This window comes from Apodemus sylvaticus, chromosome 5, assembly GCF_947179515.1.
Source record: "Apodemus sylvaticus chromosome 5, mApoSyl1.1, whole genome shotgun sequence".
Classification (NCBI taxonomy): Eukaryota; Metazoa; Chordata; class Mammalia; order Rodentia; family Muridae; genus Apodemus; species Apodemus sylvaticus.
Window position 1 is genome coordinate 48,187,940 of NC_067476.1, and position 27,212 is coordinate 48,215,151.

Genomic DNA, 27,212 nt, shown 5'->3' on the forward strand with positions numbered 1-27,212 from the left:
ACCAAATATGTCATTCCTGATCTGTAACCATAAATATTAAATGTAAAAGAAAAGCTTACCCTAATATTGAAGGTTAAATCTGTGTTCATAGGTTTTAGTTCTATGGGACACCATAAACATCAGTTGGATAATCTTCCATTGCCTTCTTTTCAGGAAAGAAGAAATGGGTTTCCATGGACCTATCAGTGATAAACATCACAGGTAATAATTTTCAACATTCCAAGCCAGCTTATTCTGTCCTGCTTCTAAGTACTTAGACAACCTTTGTGAGTCTTCCACGATTATTTCTCAAATCTTTGCCTATCCTCTGTGCCCAAAGATGCTATGTTACAGGTTAATATCAGTACACTTCCCTCATCCCAAAGTAGCTTTGTCTTTGCCAAGAATCTACTAATCTCCACTGATCCCTGCCTGAGACAGCAATATCCAAGACTGATTTTAAAGCATAATAGTAAACATGATCAAAAGATAACTGGAAAAACATGTCTGGCCCCAACGTATTATCTTTTGTTAGATGCACAATGTGGCAAAATGCCTATTTGGGAACAAAACACATAAAACCAGTTATGGCTAAATTTACATAGGCACTTGGTAAAAATACTGGATATATGTATGTAGTCATTAACAGTTACTACACCTTCATACAATATATATTATTATCCCCAATTAGTAGTTAATCGAACAAAAGTTCAAAACATAACATAAATAAGATAGAGTACCAGTCATCTCATATTTTAATCTTTCTGAATTTGCTATACACAGGACACTTTCTCTGTCAGAATAGTGTCTAGAAGAACCTAGAGCCTCTTAAAGTTCACTGCATGGTTTGTGTGTAAGCCAAGTTTGACATTGCTTAAGCACCTTTTCAGTTCTAGGTTGTGTGTTCATTCATGCTTGGCCAAGGGTAGAACAGATACATGTGGTTTACAGGCTGCTTGATTGAGTGAAGGGATAAAGCTGTGTCATGAGCAACCTCTAACCCTTTCTGTCCCTACAAGGTAACAGGAAATTAAATCACTGTGATTTACTCCAGGCCTGAAGTTCATTGACCAGGACAAGGCACCTTTAAGTACTGTTTTGTTTTGTTTTGTTTTGTTTTGTTTTGTTTTAGCTTAAAGATACCATTAACACCACAATGCCCTATAGCCAGAAGAAAGGAATGTTTTCAAGTGATGGATATAAGGTTTGTTCTTAGTGAGTGAGATAATGTTATGTCTATCAGCTTTTGTCCTCACTTTTAATCTCATGTTCTAGTTTGGCCTAATTTTCAATGTTTTCTAATTTCAAATCTTTAGGATTTAGGTAACCCACCCTGAGCTAAATACTGCCTTCATCATTCAGCTGCTTAATAACACAGAATAATCACTTTTGTCAAGGTCTTTAGTTAAACAACATTGCTTTTCATATTACATACAGGAAATAGTTACAGGAATTAGAAAGAAAATAGATCTGGGAGAGGAATATATTTTCAATCTATTATAGCTGAATCTTTGTTCTCTGCAAATTTATGTCAAACTCTGTGCAAAATGCATACACTCTCATCTTCCAAATCTCAACCTAACTCAATGAAAGTCCATGTAGGTCTCACCTGAAATCCCATCTTTCCTTGTCTCCACAGTCTACGATGATTTAGACCTATTTCAACCATTTATACCCCATGTGTGTGAGATGTTGAGTAGAATTGCCTTGGAACAAGAGTCCTCTTTTGTCAATTTTCATGGCGTAGAGTCGTTAGCCATGTACCTCTACATATCTTTGTACCTTCATGGGATTCAAAATCCCCAAAAATCCTGTTTGGCTTTCCTTTTTCCTTTTTTTTAAATTTGATATATTCTTTATTTATATTTCAAATGATTTCCCCTTTCCTGGACTCCCCCCTCCCCAAAAGTCCCATAAACCCTCTTCCCTCCCCCTGTTCCCCAATCTACCCCTTCCCACTTCCCTGTCCTGGTATTCCCCTACACTGCTGCACTGAGCCTTTCCAGGGCCAGGGGCCATTCCTTCCTTCTTCTTGGGCATCATTTGATATGTGAGTTGTGTCTTGGTTATTCCAAGTTTCTAGGCTAATATCCGCTTATCAGTGAGTGCATACCAGGAGTGTTCTTTTGTGACTGGGTTACCTCACTTAGGATGATATTTTCTAGTTCCATCCATTTGTCTAAGAATTTCATGAATTCATTGTTTTAAATTGCTGAATAATACTCCATTGTGTATATATACCACATTTTCTGTATTCATTCCTCTTGTGGGACATCTGAGTTCTTTCCAGTCTCCACAGTCCACGATGATTTAGACTCATTTCAACCATCTATACCCCATGTGTGTGAGATGCTGAGTAGAATCGCCTTGGGACAAGAGTCCTCTTTTGTCAATTTTCATGGCATAGAGTCTTTAGCCTTGTACTTCTATGTATCTCTGTAACTTCAGGGGATTCAAAATCCCCAAAAGCCTGTTTGGCTTTTCTAAAAAAAAAAAAAATACCTAAATTCAAGTTTCTTTATTAATTTGACTACAAAAAGGTGAAAGTTAAGCACCTCCTCTGGAGAGTCAGTCTGAAAGGTTCAGCATGCTGTTGGCTGAAAGGAACGCCATTCATAACCTATGGCTCAGTCAGAGCAGCTTCTGTATCTAAAAATTCTATACACCAGTCCTGAAGAATTTTCATGTCCTTGTACTCTTAATTGATTGTCTGCCTGGTGAGATATACAATATTTTTGATATGCTATTTGTTTTTCAGGGTCAAAGTTGCATCAAGTCTATCATAAGACAAGTGCATTGAGCAGTAATATGTCAGTGTAACAACTAGGGGGTCAAAGAGAGGAACATAAACCTTTTCTACTACACACAACTACATTTTCTCACTCAGACAAAATCTTACATGACAACTGTCCCATCTGCTTAGTGACTGATGAGTTTTTTAGAGACTGGTTGGAAGATAGTTCCTAATCTCAGAGTTCTTTAAAAAAAAAAAACTGGAGGTAGCAAAGTAGCCCAGCAAATAAAGTGCATGCCTCCAAGCCTAGGCCCCTGAGTTCAAGTCCAGGAATGCATATGGTAGAAGAAGAGAATTGAATCCTCCATGAGGTTGTCCTCTGACCTTCTGACATGTGCCATGGCATGCACATAAGCACATACACACACACACACACACACACACACACACTCACTCACAAATAAACAGGTATTTTATTTAATTTTTAAAAAACACAAATCACTTGTATATTTGTCTTAAGAGAATATATCACACCCGTATATTATAATATATCTTTTCTAATGCCATTTTAATGTCTGCACACTTTCTTTGTGTTGTGTATCACTACTGCCTTTCTGCTTGACTTAGTTACTTTTCTGCTTTGACTTGGTAATTGTTGTGATAAAACCCCATAGCCAAGACACCTTCTAGTCTTATAGCCTTCTGGGGCTTATTCGAGCATATGGTTCCAGAGGGGTAAGAGTCCATTATCATCAGTGGCAAGGAAGTGTGGCAGCAGGCAGATGTAAGTGAGTGCATAGAGCAGCAAGCTCGAAGCTCACATTTAAAATCCCAAGGAGGAAACAGAACAAAATGAGAGCAACACATGACTTGGAAACCTCAAGGCCTGCCCCACTGATGTCTTCCAGCAAGGCCCCACCTCCTAAGTGTCCCCAACAGCCACCAACTGGGGACCAAGATTCTTTCACATCACTACATTCCTGGACATTGAAATGATTTCCAGCATTTGTCTCACTGAAGTTTGTAAGCTAGATCATTATACTGAAATAGAGTTCAGACATTTTAACATATGTACAATGTTAATGGAACTTAAAACATTATCTTTTCACCCAGTACCAAGTATTCAACTTTGAAATTGTGTACATACATGAAACATTATACATAGGAAGCAAGATGCACTTATTTATTTATATATTTATAGTTATATATACACACACTCATATATATGTATATATATATGAACAATTAAAGAAAAAAATGTTGCAGGAAATATTAGAAAGGATGACCCACCAACTCTCCTGCTCCACCATGGCACAACACCATGGCCTGGTGAGGTGCTGCTCCATGTGACCCCAGCTCCCTGGCAGTCCTACTGGCCTGGCCATATCTTCAGCGGGGTCCCCTAAGTTCATCTCTCTCACTTGCCCACACATCCCATAGTCTGCCACCTCTCACCTCAAATAGAAACATGACTCTCAATGCTTATTTAATTAGCCAATTAGATTTATGTATATTGTAAACACAATTAAAAGATGCCAATACAGTAATTCCAGAGCCAATTAAAAGTGATAAAGCTTTATCCCAATATTTCTAACCATATGAAAACACAGAAAAAATGTCAGAAGCCATCCTGGTTCTCCGACCTGTGACCTCTCTCCAGAGACCTCTGTGTCTCTCCAACTCCTAGCTCTGCTTCCCTTTTCCTGTCCAGTTATAGGCCTTTCACTGCCCTAATATGATTGGACATGGAAAATCTTGCAACAAAAGAGGCCATGAACTTGAGAAAGATCAAGAAGGCTACATGAGAGGGATAGGAGAAAAGAAAGGAGAAAATGATATAATGATAAAATTTAAAAATTATTCATACTAATATTTAAATTCTTGGTTTCAGATTTGTTTTCATCTTAGCCCTTATTATACCTTTTACATTTAAAAGCATTGGTTTTCAATTGATTTTAAATAATTTAAAAGGAATTCATTATCAATCATAAATACTTTATGTACACAGCTGATTGTTGAATACATTGCAGTGCACCAGAATGACCCAAGGAAGAATATTCTGCCCAAGTGATTTGTGGGGCAAGAAAAATTAGGAAGAAATCCCAGGTCATGAAAGAGGATCAGTGAAAGCTTACCCACTCCAAGGGAGATCTGAACATTATTAGGAGGAGGGCAGCATGTTGAATGGGCGGTTGGACCTATGTTCTAGCAAGACTGAAGGATGACGGTAGAAGATGGGCACTGTCTGATTCTTAATTAAACAGCTAATCATCATAAAGGATCTGATGTAGTTCCCATTATCCTCCTCTGCTGTTCAAGGGCAGGTGAAGATGCACAAGGAAGTATCAAGAAAGGGGAGAAGGGAGCAAGAAATGGAGACACCATGCCATCCCCCAGACTAAGTGTTCCTCTGTAGGAAGACAGGGGTGGGAATGTGGCAGTCTAGAGTGTATCCAGGGTTACACCTCACCAAAATCTGGGGTAGGACCTTCTGCTGAGAAAGGCTTGTCTATTCTATGCATGTCTTCCTACTCCTGGTATTTAAGATTCCTATTTAAATCTTTAATAGGTGAAATTTTGCTTTATTCTTTAACAAATTGCCCTGTCAAATTTTGTCATTTGACACATGGGGAGACTGTTCATGGCTATAATCTCAGCACAGGGGAGATGGAGGCAAGTAGGAAGCTGATGCAAGTTCAAGACTACCCTAGACTACAGATAGAGATTCTATCTCAAAAAGGTTAAAAAACAAAAGCAAAGTCTTTTGTAAGTCACTTTTCTTCATCACTACATTCTTCCAGCCTTTCTCCTCTATTTACTGTTCCTTGAATACAGTGCACCAGAATGACCCAAGGAGGAACATTCTGCCCAAGTGATTTGTGGGGATAGCTTCTCTGTTTCCTTTCTGTTCACATGGACACAGAAGTAAATATTGTGTAAGAGGTGGCATGTCCCAAACCCCAGGACATAAGGATATAACTAGCTGAAGGACATTTTGTTGACCCACGAAGTTCTAAATGTGGCATTCTGCAAGCATTTATCCCCCATTGGCACTCATTTCTGCTTCATAGATAGAATCTGCAGTGTGTGTGTGTGTGTGTGTGTGTGTGTGTGTGTGTGTGAGAGAGAGAGACACAGAGAGAGAATCACGCCTCTCTGGCTGACCTGCAGTACCCAGAAGGGTGCTCCACAGGCATTGTCTTGACAGGAATAAAGCAGCCATGGTCTCTTTCTACAAGCTCAAAATAGAAGTGCCCTTTGTAATACTGTTTGACATTGTAAAGCTCCTGCCTGTTTTCTAACTGACTGTAACCACTGGCTCACTCATCGAAATATGGCTCTCTAGGTTTCTCTGAGTCCTTTGCTCACACACAGCCCGCTACAGTTTTTTTTTTTTAAGGTTGGATCACATTTCATTTTCTTGTTTGTTTTAAACTAAATTTAGTACTGAATGTCTCAATTCTTAATGGTGTCTGTAACAACTCCCAAATTAGAAAGCTCTTCAAACTTTGCCAGCAATGTGTTGTTCCTTTGCTTTTTTCAAATCATCTCACAGTGTTAACATAATAACTAATATTTGCATAGTGCCTTGCAGTTTACAAAATACTTTCAAACTTATCATCTCTTAAAGGAAGACACTATTAGGAACTCTGTTACAATGCAGATAATGCCTTGAAGACCTTAACTGGTTTCAGATAAGGAGGCATGTCAGTGGTTCAGGAGTTGCCAGGCACCGACTAGATCCCTAGGTTCAATTCTTAGTATTACTTTCTTCGACAAAAATATTAGGTAGGTTGTGTTTGTCAAAGGCTATATTGATACAGATTTTAAATTAAATCTGGTCACTTATTTCCAGACACCTCAAAGTCTATTACACAGTGCTTACTTCTGTTTGGTCCTGCTGTCTATTGATGATAAACATAATGGTTATTGTTCAGCAAGGCACAAAACAAAGCTTAGCAGTTAAAAACCCGTTTTGGGGAGCGAAGCATATGTTTTTGTCAATATGAAATCAACATTTATACTGTTTGTGGCTATTGTGAAGGGTGTCATTTCCCTAATTTCTTTCTCAGCCTGCTTATCCTTTGAGTATAGGAAGGCTACTGATTTGCTTGAGTTGATTTTATAACCCGACACTTTGCTAAAGTTGTTTATCAGCTGTAGGAGTTCTCTAGTGGAGTTTTTTGGGTCACTTAGGTAGACTATCATATCATCTGCAAATAATGACAGTTTGACTTCTTACTTTCCAATTTGTATCCCTTAGACCTCCTTATGTTGTCAAATTGCCCGAGCTAGTACCTCAAGTACAATAGTGAAAAGACAAGGAGAAAGGGGGCAGTCCTGTCTAGTCCCTCATTTTAGTGGGATTGCTTCAAGTTTCTCTCCATTTAGTTTGATGCTGGCTACCGGTTTGCTGTATATTGCTTTTACTATGTTTAGGTATGGGCCTTGAATTCCTGTTCTTTCCAAGACTTTAAGCATGAAAGGATGCTGAATTTTGTCAAATGCTTTTTCTGCATCCAATGAAATGACCATGTGGTTTTTTTTCTTTGAGTTTTTTTATGTAGTGGATTGCACTGATGGATTACCTTATAGGGAACCAACCTTGCATCCCTGGGATAAAGCCTACTTGATCATGGTGGATGATCATTTTGATGTGTTCTTTGATTTGGTTGGCAAGAATTTTATTGAGTATTTTTGCATTGATATTCATAAGGAAAATTGGTCTGAAGTTCTCTTTCTTTGTTGGATCTTTGTGTGGTTTTGGTATCAGCGTAATTGTGGCTTCGTAGAAGGAGTTGGGTAGTGATCCTTCTGTTTCTATTTTGTGGAATAGCTTGAAGAGTATTGATGTTAGGTCTTCTTTGAAGGTCTGATAGAATTCTGCACTGAAACCATCTATCTGGTCCTGTGCTTTTTTGATTGGAAGACTTTCTATGAATCCTTCTATTTCTTTAGGGATTATGGGACTGTTTAGATGATCTATTTGGTCCTGATTTAATTGTGGTATTTGGTATCTGTCTAGGAAATTGTCCATTTCCTCCAGATTCTCTAGTTGTGTTGAGTACAGGCTTTTGTAGTAGGATCTGATGATTTTTTGAATTTCCTCAGTTTCTGTTGTTATATCCCCCTTATAATTTCTAATTTTGTTAATTTGGAAACTTTCTCTGTGCCCTTTGGTCAGTCTGGCTAAGGGTTTATCTATCTTGTTGATTTTATCAAAGAACCAGCTCCTGGATTCGTTGATTCTTTGTATGGTTTTTATTTCCACTTGATTGATTTCAGCCCTGAGTTTGATGATTTTCTGTCTTCTTCTCCTCCTGGGTGAATTAGCTTCTTTTTGTTCCAGAGCTTTCACGTGTGCCATTAAGTTGCTAGTGAATGCTCTCTCCCTTTTCTTATTGGAGGCATAGAGTTAGAAAGAGCAATTCTCAAATTTATCTGGAATAACAAAAAAAAACCAGGATAGCTAAAACTATTCTCAGCAACAAAAGAAATTCTGGGGGAATCAGTGTCCCTGACCTCAAGCAATACTACAGAGCAATAGTGTTTAAAACTGCATGGTATTGGTACAGTGACAGGCAGGCAGATCAGTGGAACAAGATTGAAGATCCGGAAATGAACCCACACACGTATGGCCACTTGATCCTCAGACAAAGGAGCTGAAAACATCCAATGGAAAAAAGAGCCTTTTCAACAAATGGTGCTGATTCAACTGGAGGTCAGCATACAGAAGAATGCATATTGATCCATCCTTACCTCCTCGTACTAAGCTCAACTCCAAATGCATCAAGGACCTCCACATAAAGCCAGACACTCTGAAGCTAATAGAAAAGAAACTGGGGAAAACCCTTGAGGACGTAGGTACAGGGGCAAAGTTCCTGAACATCACAGAAATAGCGTATGCTCTAAGATCAAGAATTGACAAATGGGACCTCATAAAATTACAAAGTTTCTGTAAGGCAAAGGACACCATCAAACGGATAAATCGGCAACCAACAAATTAGGAAAAGATCTTCACCAACCCTACATCTGACAGAGGGCTAATATCCAATATATACAAAGAACTCAAGAAGTTAGACCCCAGAAAACCAAATAACCCTATTAAAAATGGGGTGCAGAGCTAAACAAAGAATTTTCACCTGAAGAACTTCAGATGGCTGAGAAGCATCTAAAAAATGCTCAACTTCATTAGTCATTAGGGAAATGCAAATCAAAACAACCCTGAGATTTCACCTCACACCAGTCAGAATGGCTAAGATTAAAAACTCAGTAGACAGCAGGTGTTGGCGAGGATGTGGAGAAAGAGGAACACTCCTCCACTGCTGGTGGGGTTGCAAATTGGTACAACCACTCTGGAAATCAGTCTGGCAGTTCCTCCGAAAACTGGGCACCTCACTTCCAGAAGATCCTGCTATACCACTCCTGGGCATATACCCAGAGGATTCCCCACCATGTAATAAGGATACATGCTCTACTATGTTCATAGCAGCCCTATTTATAATTGCCAGATGCTGGAAAGAACCCAGGTATCCCTCAACAGAAGAGTGGATGCAAAAAATGTGGTATATCTACACAGTGGAGTACTATTCAGCCATTAGAAACAATGAATACATGAAATTCTTAGGCAAATGGATGGAGCTAGAGAACATCATACTAAGTGAGGTAACCCAGACTCAAAAGGTGAATCATGGTATGCACTCACTAATAAGTGGATATTAGCCTGGAAAATTGGAATACCCAAAACATAATCCACACATCAAATGAGGTACAAGAAGAACGGAGGAGTGGCCCCTGGTTCTGGAAAGACTCAGTGTAGCAGTATAGGGCAAAACCAGAACAGGGAAGTGGGAAGGGGTGGATGGGAGAACAGGGGGAGGAAGGGGGCTTATGTGACTTTCGGGGAGTGGGGGGCCAGAAAAAGGGAAATAATTTGAAATGTAAATAAAAGTATATCGAATAAAAAAAGATATTAAAAAAAGAAATCAATATTTATTATTTATAATGTAAGACCCAGTCCATACAAAGTACTTTCCAAACATTTTGCTACACTTAGTATAATAATGAATCTCTAGTAGCATCTTATTTTCTAGATGAAAAACTTAATTGTAAGAAACCATGAGAATCACTTGAGTTCAAAGTGGTACACATAAATCCAGTGAACCTACCCTTAACTACTTAGTTGTTGAGATTAAAAAAAAAAAAGCTGGCTCTGTAATCAAATTTCAGTTTTAACTTCAGCTGTCCATTATGGATGGCATTGATGGGAAATATTTTTTACTTCCTGGAATTTAGTTCTCTTCTTTGAAAAGTAATAAAGCACATGCCAAACATCAGTCCTCAGTCAGATGTCTGTTAGGGTTCTAATGACACTGATCTATAGCATGTAGTTTTTGTCTATACTGCTTAAAATTCCCAGCGAATTGCAGGCATGCACACTCCTGCCCAAGATGGCTGCATCAAAACATCAGGACCAGTTCCCTACACTGACTGCTCTTTACCTCTATTTCTGGGACATGTGCTGAGCACCTGCTTTGTGTGTCATACTCTGTTTCTCTACTCACTTGGTTTATAGAACCATCACCCACCCCAACATCCAAGGCTATCCAGCCATGCTTCCCTCTTCCCTGTACTTAAACAACAGTATCCATATATGAAGGCAGACCTGCTCTTTCTGTCTTGGTCTTGTTGATGCTGCTTCAGATGGAGTTGTACAGCATCATATGTTTTGGAGCATAAATACTCTATGTTGTCCTGGTATCTTTTCATTCAAATGTCCAAAGTTGAATGTTTTCTAGAAGTCTTTCAACATGCTATTATTACATGCATTAAAAAACAATCAGTTTTCAGTACAGTCACCTCCCATCTATGCTACAGAGGCTTCCCTTAAAGGACAAACTCTTTTTCTGGATCCATCTTCTTTCCTGCTGATAAACTGGTTCATAGACCCATCCTTCCAGCACAGGGTAGCGGGTGCTTGACGCTTCTCTACATATACTGGGATTTCTTTTCAGACACCTTGCCAGCCTCAAGGATTCATTGTCCTTTCCCAAGATTTTAACTTTCTCTTTTCCCTCAGCTCTTAAATTTAATCAGATAAACTTTCACTCTGCTATTGATCTACAGTGGTTTGGTAAAACACTTCTGTGAGACCTCTTAGAAAAGGCAGCATTTTATGTACAATATTGTCACTTAAATTGCATTTTTCTGTGAATATGGCCACAAACCAAAACTCTGAGCTCAGTGTCAAGCTAACTCCATTGCAATAAAACAAATTTGAAATTCCTTTAATTGGAACAGACATTTTATGATCTGAATATTTCTGTAAACTCAGGCCATACCACTAAGGTAGCCAAAATTAGAATACATTAACAGGCATAAAATTATAAATTGGACATGAGGATGAGCTTTATTGGTATTGTAAAATATTATGGTCAGTCTTTCTCTCATTTTTCCTCATTTTGAAGCACTACATTATAAATACAGTGGCACTGACAAATTAGGAGTTGAACCTATTTGGTTTCATGGTGCTCACTCCAAATTATCACAGCCTCAAACTTTTAGCAGATGGCTGGAATTAAGTCCTGGTGAGCTTTCTCATAGTGATTGAGCCAATATATATTATGTAGGCCATTGGAAAAGATATAACGTCACCTGGAAGTAAGTTAGTGGATGAAAACTGGGCATCTGAGAGTGATGTGTCTGTAAGATTGGCACAATAACTGCTTTCCTAGCTGAATCCTAAGAGGCTCTACATAGAACTAAAACCTTGGTAACTTTGGTGGTAAACTTATTACCAAATAAGGGAGGAATCCAGTCATACATTGCTTGCAATGCAGTACTTTGTGTAGGGAGAACAGAAATCTCCATGGGAGAGATGACTCATATGTGTGGTACTGGTGCTTTGTTGGCGTATAAGGAAAAATCTTTCATATATCAGTGTTGATAATTGTATTAGTGTGTTCATTGCTGTCCTTAAATAAGGGAGAGTGACAAGTTAAGGGAGGAAGGATCATGGTTTTTGAGATTTTAGTGAAGGTCACCTGATTACTGTTTCTGGGTCATTGTGACACAAAGCATCACACAGAATAGAGCAAATGTCAAAGCAAATATGTTCATCTCTGATAGCCAGGAAGCAGGCAGGAAGGGTAAGATGGGTTCAAATAAGATATACCCTTCAAATTTCTCCCTCTCCCTCTCCCTCTCCCTCTCCCTCTCCCTCTCTCCTCTCTCTCATACACATACATGCTCATGCACACACAGAGAGTTACTCCTACTTCCTGTCTTCCACAGCTTCTACTCCCCCCAATAGTCTACCCAAGTCTGACTCCATCCACAGATTACACCAGTGATTAAATATTGTTCTCCTGATCTGATAATCTCTAAAACAGGCTCACAGACACACACTCGAAGGTGTGCTCCATTAATCTCCTAGGCATTCCTCTCTCCGGTCCAATTTATCATCAAGATTAAGTATCAAAATAATGAAATGGAAGGGAAAAGAACAGGCAACATTCTTTTTGAGGCCTATAAAATTATGCTGCAACAATGAACACCTTTCGGCTGTGTGTCTGTCAGACTGGTACAAAGCTCTTTAATTGTGACCGTTTTAATCCTCACATTTTGTGTGATAGACACTGTTTGTATTTGAATTTCACACTTGAGGAAAGTGAGGTAAAGAATTCTTTTTCACAGCTAGTCTGAAAAGAATATTCAGCATCTACCATCAGAGGATTCACCTGTGACCCTAAAAAGATAGCTGAGGAGAGCTGATGAATTGAGAATGATTACAACCTCCATTTTATAATGGTGAGGGACCTTGAGAGGTGGCAACAAGAGGAGACCTCATATTGTCTTCAAATTTACTTTCATGGATGGAACTGAGATAGTTCTCTTGCAGGCTGCCTTAAAGTCACCTCTTCTTCATTCCTCCTTCAGGTCGTTTCTGACTATTTTAAAGCAGTTTGATTGCTCAACAATCATGTCTGATGCATCATCCTCACTTCACACATTAGCTGGGAGGCACAGATGGGGTTCAGATGAGTTGTCAAATGTGCAAAGCTGCTGGTTCCCTTCTTAGGGGAACTCTAGTCTTTGGAGTTACTTGCCATGAAACTTCCTCCCCAAAGACCTTGGTATTTGGCTGAGGTTTCCACAAATGTGCTGGTAGAGATGTGTTTTGTGTAGTTTTGCACTCTACCCACCATTACTCTAGGAGATGGCCTTGCTGCCAGCACCCTCCCAGCTTCCTTTCAATCCTTCAATAAAAGACATAAACACTCAGTTTTTCTATTTTAACTTGCCTTCTTGACACAACTGCTGGCACTCTCCCTCCTGGAAAATCATGCCCTTATCAGTTTCTTATCTCAGTCTCTCACCCCTGACCTAAACTTCAATTTCTAAACTTCCTTGACCACTGGCCTGTAGGAGTGGTCTCTATGGCCACCCCATTTTGAGATTCCATGTGGTTGTCTCCTCTATGTAACACATGGCAAACTCTGTTCTCTCCTTCCTTGCATCTCTTTTTCCTTCTGGCACCTGGAAGTCCCACCTGTACCTTCTGCCCATCAATTGGTCCCATGGCTTTCTTTTCTGACAGATCAAGAATCAGTTGAGGAGCAGGACCTTAACATCAGAACTGCCCCCTACAGAGATGCTTAGTAGTCATGCTTTTAGATCACTAAAAATCTTCTGTGGTGAAGACATGATGTATAAAAGAATAGATGACAACCCAGAGCATGCTGGTGTCATTGAACTAAATTCAGTTGAATGTCAAAGGCATCTTGCCATGCTTTGATTTTAGCTAATATTACTTAGTTTCTAAGTTCAGTAAAGTAAGAATTGGGCAGTGTAAACTGAAGGACAAAGAATGAATCCCAGAGAAAGCCCAAGGTTGTTCAGGCTCTAAGCAACATGACAGCCTCTCCCACCACACTCCCCCTCTACAAAGACAGGCAGCCACCCTCCCTCAACTACAAAGGCTGGCAATTGAACAAAAGTGCTTCTTGACATCCTAGAACCATGTTTATATTTCTATGAATTGTCAGTTGCTATTAAAGAGTCAGAAAATGTAGTCCCGGCAACCTTCTGGAAGATACTCCCTAGTCAGATTTGTAGAGTAAATGAATCAGGAAGTAAACGTATGTTGTTCCGGAGACTATAGATCCTAACCATGATGTACAGTTTGTTAAAAAAACAGTGGTGGTCTTTGATCTCATTTGCTTCTAGTTTATATGTTTGTTCCTTGTGGCTGCTACTGTAACTTGAAGTTAAAGTAATTTCTTTCCAGTTCCAGCCCATTATAGCTCTAAGGCAAGAACAATTTCTCAGTTGCAGTGAACATGCTCTGAATGCCTGGAAATATTTTCTCAGACAGCAAAATATGAATGAGGAAGAGCTTCCCACACCATGTGACTATTTGGCAGAGAAATCAGGATCATAATCCATTTTACCTGAGGCCCACAAAGATGTAAAAGACATCTCTGTAACTATGGGGTCATGTTTTTTAAAGTTTTCAGAAGTGGATTAGGAGGAACAGAGAATAGACTATGAGCAGTTCTCTTTTAAAGTAACTTTGTAACAATCTAGCAATCCATTTCTCCAAGATCATTCATGGATTTTTATACCTGTTAAATCAAATAGAAGATTTAAGGTGGAGGATAAAGGCTTGCTCAAAGTCAGCTGACTTTTTTAAAAATCACATCTTCTCTGGATCTTTCATTCCTGTGATTTTTCATATGGTATGTCCATATATATTTATAATATATGTGTGTGTGTGCATGCTATCCATCTTTGTTTGCTTTTCAGTTTTCTTCAAACATACCATCATGATTGTCATTTTTCTGCCTCTTTCAGTTTTAACACATTCAGTATTTTATTTCCCTTTCTGCTTTGCTTGGGCAGCCAGCATCTCACTCCATTCAAGTAACTGGATTTGTGCATGGTTTTATATTTTTAAACAACCACTCTAACAATATCCCAACTGTCTCTGGAGGAGGTAATACAATCTTAAACATAAATCAGACTGAGCCAAGTGCAAGCATGTTCCCGGAAGGCATGCAATCCTCTTCCGATTTCCAAAAACCATGCTGAGAAGTAGCTGAGACCAGCTTCAGAGAATATGGCAAGGGGAAAAATGACAATACGAAAAGCCCCTGGTTATATCGAATTTTGCTTTTTTTATTACTGTGGGCTTGCCAATAAATCTGAGAGTCATGCCTTTTTAATATGTTTCCTGGGTCTCTGCTAACTCCAGCATTTGCAAGATGAATTTCCAGTAGACTCTTTAGAGTTCTCTTGCTCCTGCAGCAGCTGAACATCTCAATGGGTCGGCCATAGAGCAAGAACGATGGAGTAGCAAACTCCAATCTGTTTCTTTCCTTCATTTCTAGCTGCCGTGCAGACTAGATGATGTTTGGTGTGCAGCATATATTTGAGAAACATTTTCAAAAGGCTCAAAGCATGTTGTGCAAAATAGGCAAACACAAATTATATCTATATTTTGTACATATGCACACATATAGAGAGCGGTGTTGGAATACATACACAAAGAGATATATAGGTATATACCTGTATATCAATAAGAAATGGGAAGGCATTTAAAGATATGAAAATTTAAAAAATAAATGATGTTCCATTAAAACCCCAGTCTGCCCAAAGTGTCTTAAACATATTGCCATATTTATTCTTATAAATATTCATTTTGAAGGATATAAAAAAAGAATTAGTGGAGTGATTAAGTGGGTAAGTGGGTAAAGGTACCTTCTGCACAACTGTAAGTATCTGAGTTCTGATCCCAGCAATCACATTAAAGTATGGGTATGGCTGAACGTGTTTGTTAATTGCACACTTTGAAGACAGAAACAAAGGTATTCCTGATATTTTCTGGCCACTATCATAGCTGAAGTTTAAGTGTGAGGACTTGTCTCAAGGGAATAAGGTAGATTATAGAGCAAGACACTCCATGTCCTCCTCTGTCCTCCATATGTGTGCAGGCACAAACACAGGTGCAGGTATACATGTGAACACATATACACACACATTCACTCAAAGAGAAGAATGAGGATAAGGTGATTAAATGACTTGCTAATGGCCCTCTAGTAAGTGCACACAAAGACCAGGAAGAATAGGAGAAAAGACAATAGAGAACTACCAGGTATTAATCCAAAGCCATACTCAGAAATTCATGTATATTACAACATTTGCACAAATATTATTTCCTGTTATTTACTGATTAGAGACCAAAGGATGGGAAAGGTAAAAATGTGTCTCAGGCAAAAAGCTACTGTATAAAAGTTCAACAATTTGTACTAATGCCATCTGGTTTCATATCCTGCTACCTTTTTTGATTATGTAAATAAGTCTCTTGAAGTATTCACACACACAAAAAAGCTCAATACCAAGAAAAGTAACCCTTCAACAAAGAAACTTCATTAAGAAATTAAGAAATATTAAGAAAAAATCTTTACATATAACAGACCTTCCAGGTCCTTCAAGACACAAACAGCATGCCGATTTAATCCAAGGCGTGTGGCTGTGTGAAAGGCATCTTAAGATGCACTTCAGCATCTTGCTATCACTGCAGTATACATAGGACTCCTTCGAATGAATTAGGGGCACCAGATAGCAGTGGGGTGGAAAAGGAGAGTATGGCCTGAGAATTGCAAGGCCAGCAATGTAATAAACTCCATCATTCAGGCAGAATTAGACTGCTATTGAGCTGGATTCATAAATTCGAAAGATTGCAGGAACTCAGCAAGGAAAAACTCCAGATGTTAGGACTCCATAGAATTCAACCAGTGAACTCATTATTATAAATTCCTTGTCCAAAAGCAATTAATGATAGATTTTTTTCCTTTGTTTAAAGTGCTTCCATAGAACAGAGATTTTAAAAAAAAAAAAGTTATTTTCTTCTTTAACTCTTTCGATGTAGCTGTCCTCACAAAGTTAGTTTTTTATAAGGCAAAAGAAAGTATGAAATCAAAGAGTCTTAACTTCACTGTATATGTACTCTATGTCAGACATTCTGCTGGGTTCCTTACCTGAAAATGGGCTGGTACTTTTTAATGTCTATGAAACAGATGGTGAAAGTGTGGCAATAAGGCATCAGTGATAATTTCCTGAGTCATATCAGAAACACACACAACAACAACAACAGCAATAGCAACAACAACAATAACAGCAACAACAAAATTCCACATCAAATTCCAGATGTTTGACTACAAAGTTGGAGCTCTGAAGTGCTGTTGAATGAATTAAGAGCTGGTCAAATGAGTATATTTAGAGGAAATAGATTAGAAGATCAGTGTAAGCCAGGCGTGGTGGGGCACGCCTTTAATCCCAGCACTCTGGGAAGCAGAGACAGGTGGATTTCTGAGTTCGAAGGCAGCATGATCTACAGAGTGAGTTACAGGACAGCCAGGGCTACACAGAGAAACCCTGTCTCAAAAATAACATAAAAAAAAGATCAGTGCAAGCAAGAGAAAAACACTGTTTCAACCCTGAGCCTTATAGCTTAAAAAAGATACAGATAAATTAGAATATTCTGAACAAAAGGGCAACTCAAATGTCAGAGGGCTCACAACCACTTCAGGTAAAGAAGGACCTTGATGGCTAGAAACACTCAGCCAAGGAAAGGATCAGTGCCTGTCTGCCTTTACGATATTTAAAGAGCTACACTAGAGGAACTGAAATGAGCCTGAGAATGTAGGGCCCTGCAAGAGATTGTCTACAAGGTTCTCTGACAGGCTCTTTTTGTGATATATTCCTCGGGACTCCAAGGAAGTGGAGCCATTGGATGTGACTTGTGAGATGAGCAGGTGATTGAATTTTCTCTTGTTGCAATCTGATGGTGGCTGTTGTAACTTAGATTTAACTCATCCATGGGGATCCTGATTTAGATCAGAAAAAAAAAAGCACTGAGCAGGCATTGTAGGAAGGAAATTGAAAGATGGAAACATGCATGTGAAACTAAATGCCTTTCCCAGACCCAAGGGTCAACACATAAATGCTTCACGAGTACTACACTGCAAAATACTGTGCTAAGATTTCTCAGACAATGAGAGCCCATGCTTCCTCTTCTCCTCCTGGGAAGCTCTGTAGGTAGTTTGAATGAGAATGGCCCTAGAGGCTCTGGTATTAGAGTTCCCTGTTTGTAGAACTCTTTCAGAAGGATTAGGCCCTTCCTAGTAGTTGTCAATCTTACTAATACTGTGACTCTTTAACAAAGTTCCTCACACTGGGGTGATCCCCAACTAAATTATTTTCATTCCGATTTCGTAACTGTAATTTTTCAACTGCTATGAGCTGTAATATAAATATCTATGTTTTCCAGTGATCTTAAATGACCCTTGTGAAAGGGCCATTAAACCCCAAAGGGGTCATGATTCACAGGTTGAGAATGACTGGATTTAGAAAGTGTGGCCTTGTTGGAAGAGGTATGTTACTAGAGATGGGCTTTGAGGCTTCAAAAGTCTCTCTCTCTCTCTCTCTCTCTCTCTCTCTCTCTCTCTCTCTCTCTCTCTCTCTGTGTGTGTGTGTGTGTGTGTGTGTGTGTGTGTGTGTGTGTCTGTCTGTCTGTCTGTCTGTCTGTCTGTCTTTGTCTCTGTCTTCTTTTTGTGGATCCAGATGTAAAGCTCCCAAGTACTGTTCCCCTGTCATGTCTGCCTGTCTGCCTACTACTATATTCCCTATCATAATGATCATGACTTCCAAACCTCTAGAATTGTGAACTCCAGTGGATGTTTTCTTTTAAAACTTTTAGACCTTGATGCCTTATAGCAATAGAAAAGTAAGTAAGACAGCGCCCTAATGGAAAGAAAGGTGATGAGAGATGACTCTGTGAGGCCGACTGCATTAGCCCTTCAGCTCTGCAGTGGGTTTCTAAAATGGTAGAACTACAAGGAAATGCAAGAATTCAAGAGACAACCCATAACAAAATGTTTTGAATGGAAAAAAATTGTTGAAGTTATAAGAAGTAAAACAAGTTGGAGATGAAAAAAGTTCTAATTACTAGAGAATCTTTCTTGGCTAAATGGCATTGTGCAGCTATTGATGGAGTTGGTCGGTGAGTAAAAGAACTTGAGTTATTTAATTGAAATATCAAGTTCATTTTTAAAATGCAGTGAAGTCAGTTTTAACAGCAAATACAATGAGAAGTTTAACCAGCTGAGCAAAGTCACAGGAGGCAGAATTGGTTGAAACTTCAACTTTTATTGAAGTGACCTTCCCCCCCAGTTAACACCAGACAGTTTTCAGAGGTCACCACAGCCACATACTTCCTGTCTTTGTTCCTCTTTTTGTCTCAGATACCACCAGACTAACATCTTCGGTATGGAGCACATACACATGAATGAACAAACACAAGAGTTGTGAGTATTCTACTCAGACCACAGCTAACCTCCATCTGAGATGTTTCCTAACTCCCAAGATTTCTTGGCTTTTCAAATGAACTACATATTTTTATTGGATGGGTTGTATGATTGTCATTGTGAGACTAGCTGTTTTCTGTATTTGAAAGCAAGAAAGAACTGAATTTGAAATTTTATGTATCCTTGAAATCCCGTTTGCTAACACACAGTATCTTTCTGAGTTCCCCTGGATATGGATTTAACTGTACAACTATAAAGACAGCAGAATAAACAACCATTCCCTTATGAACAGGCTTGAAGTGTCCTGTTTCCCAAAACTATTCTACAGTACTTTTCAATTTCACAGAGATTAACTTCAGTCTAGATTCCCACCCCAGACCATGCTTGCTCGAGATGAGATGTATCCTTTCAACTTCCTATGCCAATAACAACACAGAGTGCATGGAAAAGGATAAACTACATCTGTTTCTAATCCATGCTATGAAGTAACAAGATGTTTCTAATAGAACTGTCAATATTAACTTTCTCCAAGTAACGGTCATTTCTAAATTATAACTCCCTAAAGGCTTCCAAAATTTCAAGATTAATACTTAGCATCAAAGATACCAAACATAGCTACAAAATGTAGTCACTTACTTTGTTCAAAAGAGAGCACAGGAGAGGTAAATGAGGACAGAAATCAAGAGATATTTTTCTGCTGTTTCATGGTCAAAGACATTCTGGGAGCTGCTATGTGAAGAACTATGCTCCAATGTCATTGTCTCCTGCATTAGAAAAAAGTATAAGACATTACTTGTATTCTCATTAACAACATATTTTCTATGTAGTTATGGTTTAGCTTGCTCCTTTGTGAAGGTTACACTAATTTGTCTTCTCATAGGGCTCTTCTCTAACACATACCCATTTGCATATCTTAGCCTCCATCTCAACAGACTTCAGGCCTCCCTTAATTCTGAAAATTTGTCTATAGTAGATTGGTAAGTATAATCCTATTCCATTGATCTACCTGCCTGTCACTGATAAGTGGATATTAGCCCAGAAGCTCTGAATACCCAAGACACAACTCACATATCAAATCATTCCCAAGAAGAAGGAAGGAGAGGGCCCTGGTCCTGGAAAGGTTTGATGCAGCATTGTAGAGGATTGCCAGGACAGAGAAGTAGGAGGGGTTGATTGGGGAATGGGCAGAGGGAAGAAGGCTTATGGGACTTATGGGGAGGGGGGAACCAGGAAAGGGAAAATCATTTGGAATGTAAACAAAGAATATAGAAAATAATAATAATAAAGATTGGTATACAAATACTTTTCAACTTTCAACTGGATTCCACCCAATAACCCCACCAATAGTTAAACTCATGTCATAAATCTAAAAGCTATTCAAGACACATTTCAAGACACATAACCTTGCACTCTCACTCCTTACAATGGAGTGAGCATGGAGAATCATTGTCCGCCATCTTGACCATGTGCCTAACTGAAAGGTGCAGCTCTCTTATCATATATTTCTATCCCAGGAAAATCTCACAATTAAACACTAAGGGTTATATTAAATGGATATCAATGTTGAGCCCTTAGGTATTTGTGGAATTCTAAGTTGAACCCTCATCTGTTGGACACTATTTGAGAACAAAGTAATTAATGTATAGTGAGGCAGCTAATTTTACTAAAGACTACTTTTCTATAAAGCAGTTTTAGAGTTTGAACTTATAAAGAAGGACATTGTGTTCTACTCAGATTGGAACAATTGGAAAACATTTTATGCCTCCCAAACGAGGCCACTTTTGCTATAATGAGACTAGATAGTACCTACAGCTTTTTGAATCTCAGGCAGAAAGTGAAGCATATGTAAGTCCAAATTTTCAAAGTTTGTTGGTCCATATCTCTTAAGAAATGTTAGTACATACCTCCTGTGGTCACCAGTAAAGCCAATATTTTATGTGATATGCATCAACAGATTGTTTCTGACTTGAATCCAAAAGGATACTGAAAAGGAAATCAACTTTTTAAACTTTCTTTCATTGAATCAAGCATGACAAGTAAACTGTTATTATTGCAAGATGAAAAAGAACAGCTTTGTTATTTTTAGGAACTGTGTAAATGTGTTGCAGGAATGGCCCCACAGATAGTTTTTTCTCAAAAGTCAAGAATATAAATATCTTTCTTAAAATAGTCCTTTCAACATTAGTAAAGAAAGAAATAAGAGTCATCTTTATATAGTCAAACATAAAATATTATTCGTATGATTTAAAAAACAATATAATTTCTACAAATAGATCATAGACCCTGAAACATGTTTAGTCTCATGAGATTGTCATAGTCTGGCTTCCAAGTGGAGACCTCACCCCAGCTAAACAAATGCTCGCACCTTATTCTTTTGGCATGCATGGTCATGGAACCTCAACTTCTATTACCACCTTATCTGATCAACTTGATGATTCCTTCAATCTCTGGGAGGGTCTCCCTCCTGCCCTGTTCCAGATTCCATGATTCAAGGGTAAGCAAATATCCCAGCCAAGACAATGAGAATAGATCACAAGATTTGAGAAGAAGCATCTCTGCATTTGGGGTGGAGAATGCATCTGGGATTGTGCTTGCTTATCTCTCACTGTCATAGACAAGGACCTATGTATCCCCTAGTCATTAGTAGTCCAATGGATTACACGGATGAGATGATGCTACAAAGGTAGAGTACAGGGGCAGAAATTTTAAAAAAGAAAAGAAATGGGATTGTTTACTGATACAGTTTAGTAGCAAAGCCAAGCCTCGCCCATGAATCAATAATGTCATTTTATTATCTATATAAATGTAATTGAGTTGTTAGATAACTTGCCACCATATTCACATATTCAAATAAATTAGATTTCTTTTTTTTTTCAACAAGCATGTACATAGATCTGATAAGTGCTAGGCTTCTATCCCCTCAAACAAGTTGCAGTTGGGTAGGAAAAGCCAAATAGTACATCCCAGGGTGGGTGGTGATGTAGTGTGAATGATCTGGGGAAACACTGATAAAGAGCTTTGTAGAAATACTGCAAATTGACTAATATGTTACCATGCCCTGCTGGTGTCAGTGTCAGTGGTAAAGACTCCTCCTTACCCAGATGAGCCATTCTACAGCTTCTAGACTCCAACTTTGGTAAATCGATGTTAAATACGTTTTCATGAATAAAACTCAAAATTTTTAATTTATTTTACTCCAAAATATCTGAAATAATTAAGGGTATTTTTGGAGGAATGTTTAGGTTGTTCTAATTCATGACTGACTGGCAGATAGAGACAACACCTTATGATAGGCGAATGCCCGAGTAATTCGCTTACACCATCACTCAGGAGGCAAAGATACAGGATGGAAACTCCAGTCTCCATTGAGGTCATGTCCTTAATGACCTAAAGACTGTGTCCAGGCCGTACTTCTCAAAGGTTCTATCACCATTTAGTAACACAACCTGGAGACACAGAATTCAATGCCTAGACCTTGGGGAGACATTCATCCAAACCAGAGCAATATCCTCGTGCCTTGAAGCCTATCTGTTGCTGAGATAAGCCTTTGGATCGTTTTTTGATCAAATGAGAACCCAAAAACTTGATTATGGTGATGGAGTAGTGCTGTCTATTATAATGTTGGCAATGGAAATATTTAACTGATTACTGTATGAAACCTACTTAGGAACTTATTGGGACTAGATGAAGGTACATAATGGAATATGGGAAATGATATGCCACAAAAAAAAAAATTAATGGTACAAAGCTGATCATTCATTTGTCTCTACTGAGGTGAGAATGGTATCTCTCTACCAAGTAGAGAGAAAGAAAATAATGAATATGAATGACTCTAGAATGTTCTACCAGAACAGCTTAATTGATCAGTGCTCCTCTGTACATCTGCCTTTCCATCCTCAGAGTAGGACTTACTGGAAACCCACTTTAGTCTATCAATAGAGAGGCGGTGCTTTTGCTTTTATTTAGTCTTTACATTTAACTAGTGTTTATTCTCTGATAGTTTCAATTCTGTATATAATGGATTTCCATTCTTGCAATTCTGTGTTCCTCTATCTCAGTCCCTTCCGTCTCCTATCGAAGCTCTTCTTCCCAACCATTTCTCTTTCTACTTCCCTGCCGTTGATGAGGGTGCGGCTCACTGAGTTAAACAGGGATGCCTGCATGAGCGTGAATGGGAGGTGGCTTACTGACTGCAGTTGATGGTACCTTTACATGGCTTGATGGTCCTACCGATACTTCATCACGGAAGGGGAAAGGGCTCATGAGGCCCCATGCCTCCTTGAGGAACCACTGACAGTTAGTGCTGGTTGGACAAGGGGTTTTACTTCTCATCGTATAACCATAATAAATTACCCATGTTCCATTTAATGGATTATTTTAAACTCTTGTTCTAATGAAATACATGTGCCTTCCAGTATTTATTTTAAGGGTACACTTTGGCCACTGTCAAATGAAAACCTGTTGCTTCACAATTATAGATTAATTATTTCCAACTAATGATTGCGTAGTAAATTGTAATATAGGTACAATTTGTGGATATATAGGTACAAACACATGGAACAAAACTGGAGAAGTTCGTCCGTATTCGGGAAACAGAAAAGGCTAGATTCTACCAGATCTGAAGTGTTATCACAGGACACCCATTGAGACATGAAAAGAGTGAACGCTGAAGAAAGAGGAGAAGAAAATGAATGAACAATAAACAAGAACATGTATTAAAAGAGGGTAAACCAGCAAGAGTTGCTAGTGGGTGTGTGGTCCACTGTAGAGAAGGAAGTGTGTGTGACAGAAGGAAGCCTAACTGTGCAGAAAGATGTCCCGCCATAGCAGACAGAAGTTGCCCATAGAGCTCCATGCTACTTCATATAGGTTACCTGATAGTTTTCAAAGTTCTCATGACATCAGTTATATAACTCTGTTTTTTGATTGTCTTATGGCTACTGTTGTGGTCGTGGAACACTTTGATCAAAAGCATCCTGGGAAGGAAAGAGTTAATTTTGCTTCCTCTTTCTCCTTACTGTTCATCATCAAGCATAGTCCTCACAGAAACACAAACAAGGCAGGAAGCTGGAGGCAGGAGCTGATGAAGAGGCCATGGAGGAGTGATGCTTACTGACTTGCTCCTTGTGGCTTCCTTGGCCTGCTTTCTTAGAGAACCCAGGACCACCTGCCCAGGAATGGCACCTCAATGAACAGCGTCCTCTCACATCAATCACTATTTAAGAAAATACCATACAGGTTTTCCTATCTTTTGAAAGCATTTTCTCAGGTGAGGTACCTCCTCTCAGATGACTGTAGTTGGTGGCAAATTGACATGAAATTAACCAGACCATCAATCTTGTTTTCTAGAATACATGAATGTACAAAAAGTATATTCCAACCATCTACAAAAGCTATGAATAGAATTACCATCATTGAAACTACTACCCAACATACAGAACCATATTACTTCCTACACAATTATATACGTACCTTGTTTCATCTCTTTTCTGCTTCTCCTTGTTCAGATTTATCAGCCTACCATAAAGAGTGTTGTTTAAGCATGCATTTGCCATTTATTTTAAAAAAAAAATAGATGTGTCATATCTACACCCCCTAAACAGTGTGCCTCTTGGTTGTTGTTTTGATCTTGTTTTGGGTCTGAAGTTCATACTAACCATGTCAATGTATGTGTTTTTCACAAGCTGATGATTTTTGTACATTTTAAAAAGATTTGTTCATGTATATTATAGCTATGGTTAACTCATATCTACCTCCTAAGAGTGCACTGTGAACATGTATGTACATCTAAATTCCTGCTTATGAACATCATATTATGTCACATGTTCCTGATGAAATGAATAAGAATTTCCCAGGAGGCAAACTAATAGGAGTTACAATTTAAAAGTTTAAAATTTATAAAGTAGTATATTGTGTTCTTCACATCATCAGCAGTTAGAATTATCAGGCTTCATATATATATTATAGGTATAATATATATATTACCAAATGTTAAAACAATAAGGTGCTTTTTTTTACTGTAGCATCAATTTTAATGTCCCTGGACAGTCATGAAATTTTCTACTGCATATTATTTCTTCCCTTTAAGACATGTCTATTTTTGCTTTCTTCCTACTCTTCAGTTGAAATGGTTTCAATGATATAGAACTGTTTCAATTTTTGTATTTTAAATATATTTTTTCAAGAGTATGCTTTCTGTCATATTTATTAAAATTATAGATTATTGTCAATTATCCTTTATTTGAATACCTTTACACAATTAAAGTGCCTGACACATTCTCGGTTGTGTTCTTCATTATATTTCAAAAATTTATCTGTATACTTTATTTCTTTCTCTTGATTCATTAACAGTTTTGTACATTTTAGTAGTTTCTTTAAAGAAAAACCTTCAATTTATTAGCAATCTATTTAAATGTTTATTTTGCTTAGAGTTATCTTTATTATCTATGTTATTATATTTTCTTGGGAATAATTCCATTTTCCTAGCCTTTTAATCATCCTTAAACATTTTAGCATGTATGTGCTCATGAAGGCCAACATAACTCAGTGCATTGATCCTTCTTCAGAACCAGGATCTTTACACAGCCCTTGACTAAGATTCATATGATGCTGTTTTTCTCTAATTCCGAGTTAGACCTGATTAGAAACCGGTTGTGTTTGTATGCAGTGTATGATTCTTTTTCCTACTAACTTGTCTCTCTCTACTCTTTCTTCTTACATTTGAGACTCTATTAAGATCGTGTCTTTCTTCTAAGAAGATATAATTTTCATAGTTCCTAGTATAATGCAGAGAAAAAACTTTTTTATTGTTTTGTAAAATGCTTCTCTGCTGAAGATGAAACTTCTTTTCCTCAGCATTTGACATTATCACAAACTGACTGCTGGGAGCCATTGCTATTTGGAAAACTTTTCTTGACATCCTCAAGTTTTCCCCATGGTCTTTCCAGGCATTTCCAGGGGCATTAAGTATGTTAATATCCTGAAGTGTCGATGGCTATGTCAAGTTTGGGGTTGAACATTTATTCTGTTGCTGTGTATTGTGCCACCCTCTCTGTGGAACCAAACTTTTGACCAGTTCAGAAACATATTGTATCTCTACTAACTCTATTGTTACTGCTACTGGACAATATAATCAATACTTTTATACATTTCTCTATACCTTCTATCTCTTTTGAATTATTTCTACCCCTTTTAACTATATCATTTTATTAAATCTATTATTTGTGTCATAAGTTTCTGAGTTTGCAATGTTGATTGGGGTAGAAATGGATAATAAATCCAATTACTAAAAATATGAGGTCTTTACTAAATTTCAAAAGCCAGTCTGCATACTAAAAAGTCAATGCAGTGAGTGCAAACCCTGAGTGTTCTTTTAAGACTGGGAATATCCAAGACACAATGCACATGTCAAATGGTGCCCAAGAAGAAGAAAGAAGTGCTGCCGCCCCGCCCCGCCCCGCCCCGCCCCCCCTGGAAATTTGGGGAGCAGAGATCCAGGAAAGGGAAAATCATTTGAAATGCAAATATAGAATATATCAAATTTTAAAAAGTCAGCGTAGTTGCTGCATTTGCCAGCATACTGCATTGATTTACACCATGTGTAATCATCTTACAAGCCCTTTCCAGCCTTTCCTCACCTCTCATGCAACACACATGACTGAATCAAAGGGCAGCACCACATTCTGTGAGAGGGTCGGTTATTCTTCTCGAAAGACAAAGGACAGAAGAAAGTCTTGACTTCATCATATGCACCAGAATTGCCCTAATGTGGAACAAATTAACTTATTATTAATTTCCTTTAAAGATAAATTAGACCATTTAGGGGAGCACAATCCACAGGCAGGCAGCAGGCTCAGGGACAGCTTCTGCTCCAGTTGTTTCAGTGACCCACATGAAGACCAAGCTGCCCATCTGCTACAAATGTACAGAGGTGCATAGGTCCAGCCCACGCTTACTCTTTGGTTGATAATGCAGTCTCTGGGAGCCCCCAAGGGTTCAGATTAGTTGACTTGGTTGGTCTTCATGTGGAGTTCCTCTCCTCTTTGGGTCCTCAATACTAGGTTGTAAAGAGAATGAATGAATGAATGAATGAATGAATACATACATACATACATACATACATACATACA

The 27,212-nt window shown here is 38.4% G+C and overlaps 1 protein-coding gene across 3 annotated transcripts in view; it reads left to right on the forward strand.

The window, feature by feature from the left end:
- Positions 1-27,212, forward strand: part of B3galt1 (beta-1,3-galactosyltransferase 1) — a 584,427-nt gene that overhangs the window by 429,779 nt on the left and 127,436 nt on the right. For 2 of the 3 annotated variants that reach the window (XM_052182620.1, XM_052182621.1), the window contains one exon: positions 154-201. The gene's annotated coding sequence lies outside the window, so the exon portion shown is untranslated. Of the gene's footprint in view, positions 1-153; positions 202-19,020; positions 19,201-27,212 lie in introns of those variants that run through there. The other variant, XR_007977869.1, reaches the window with a different exon arrangement.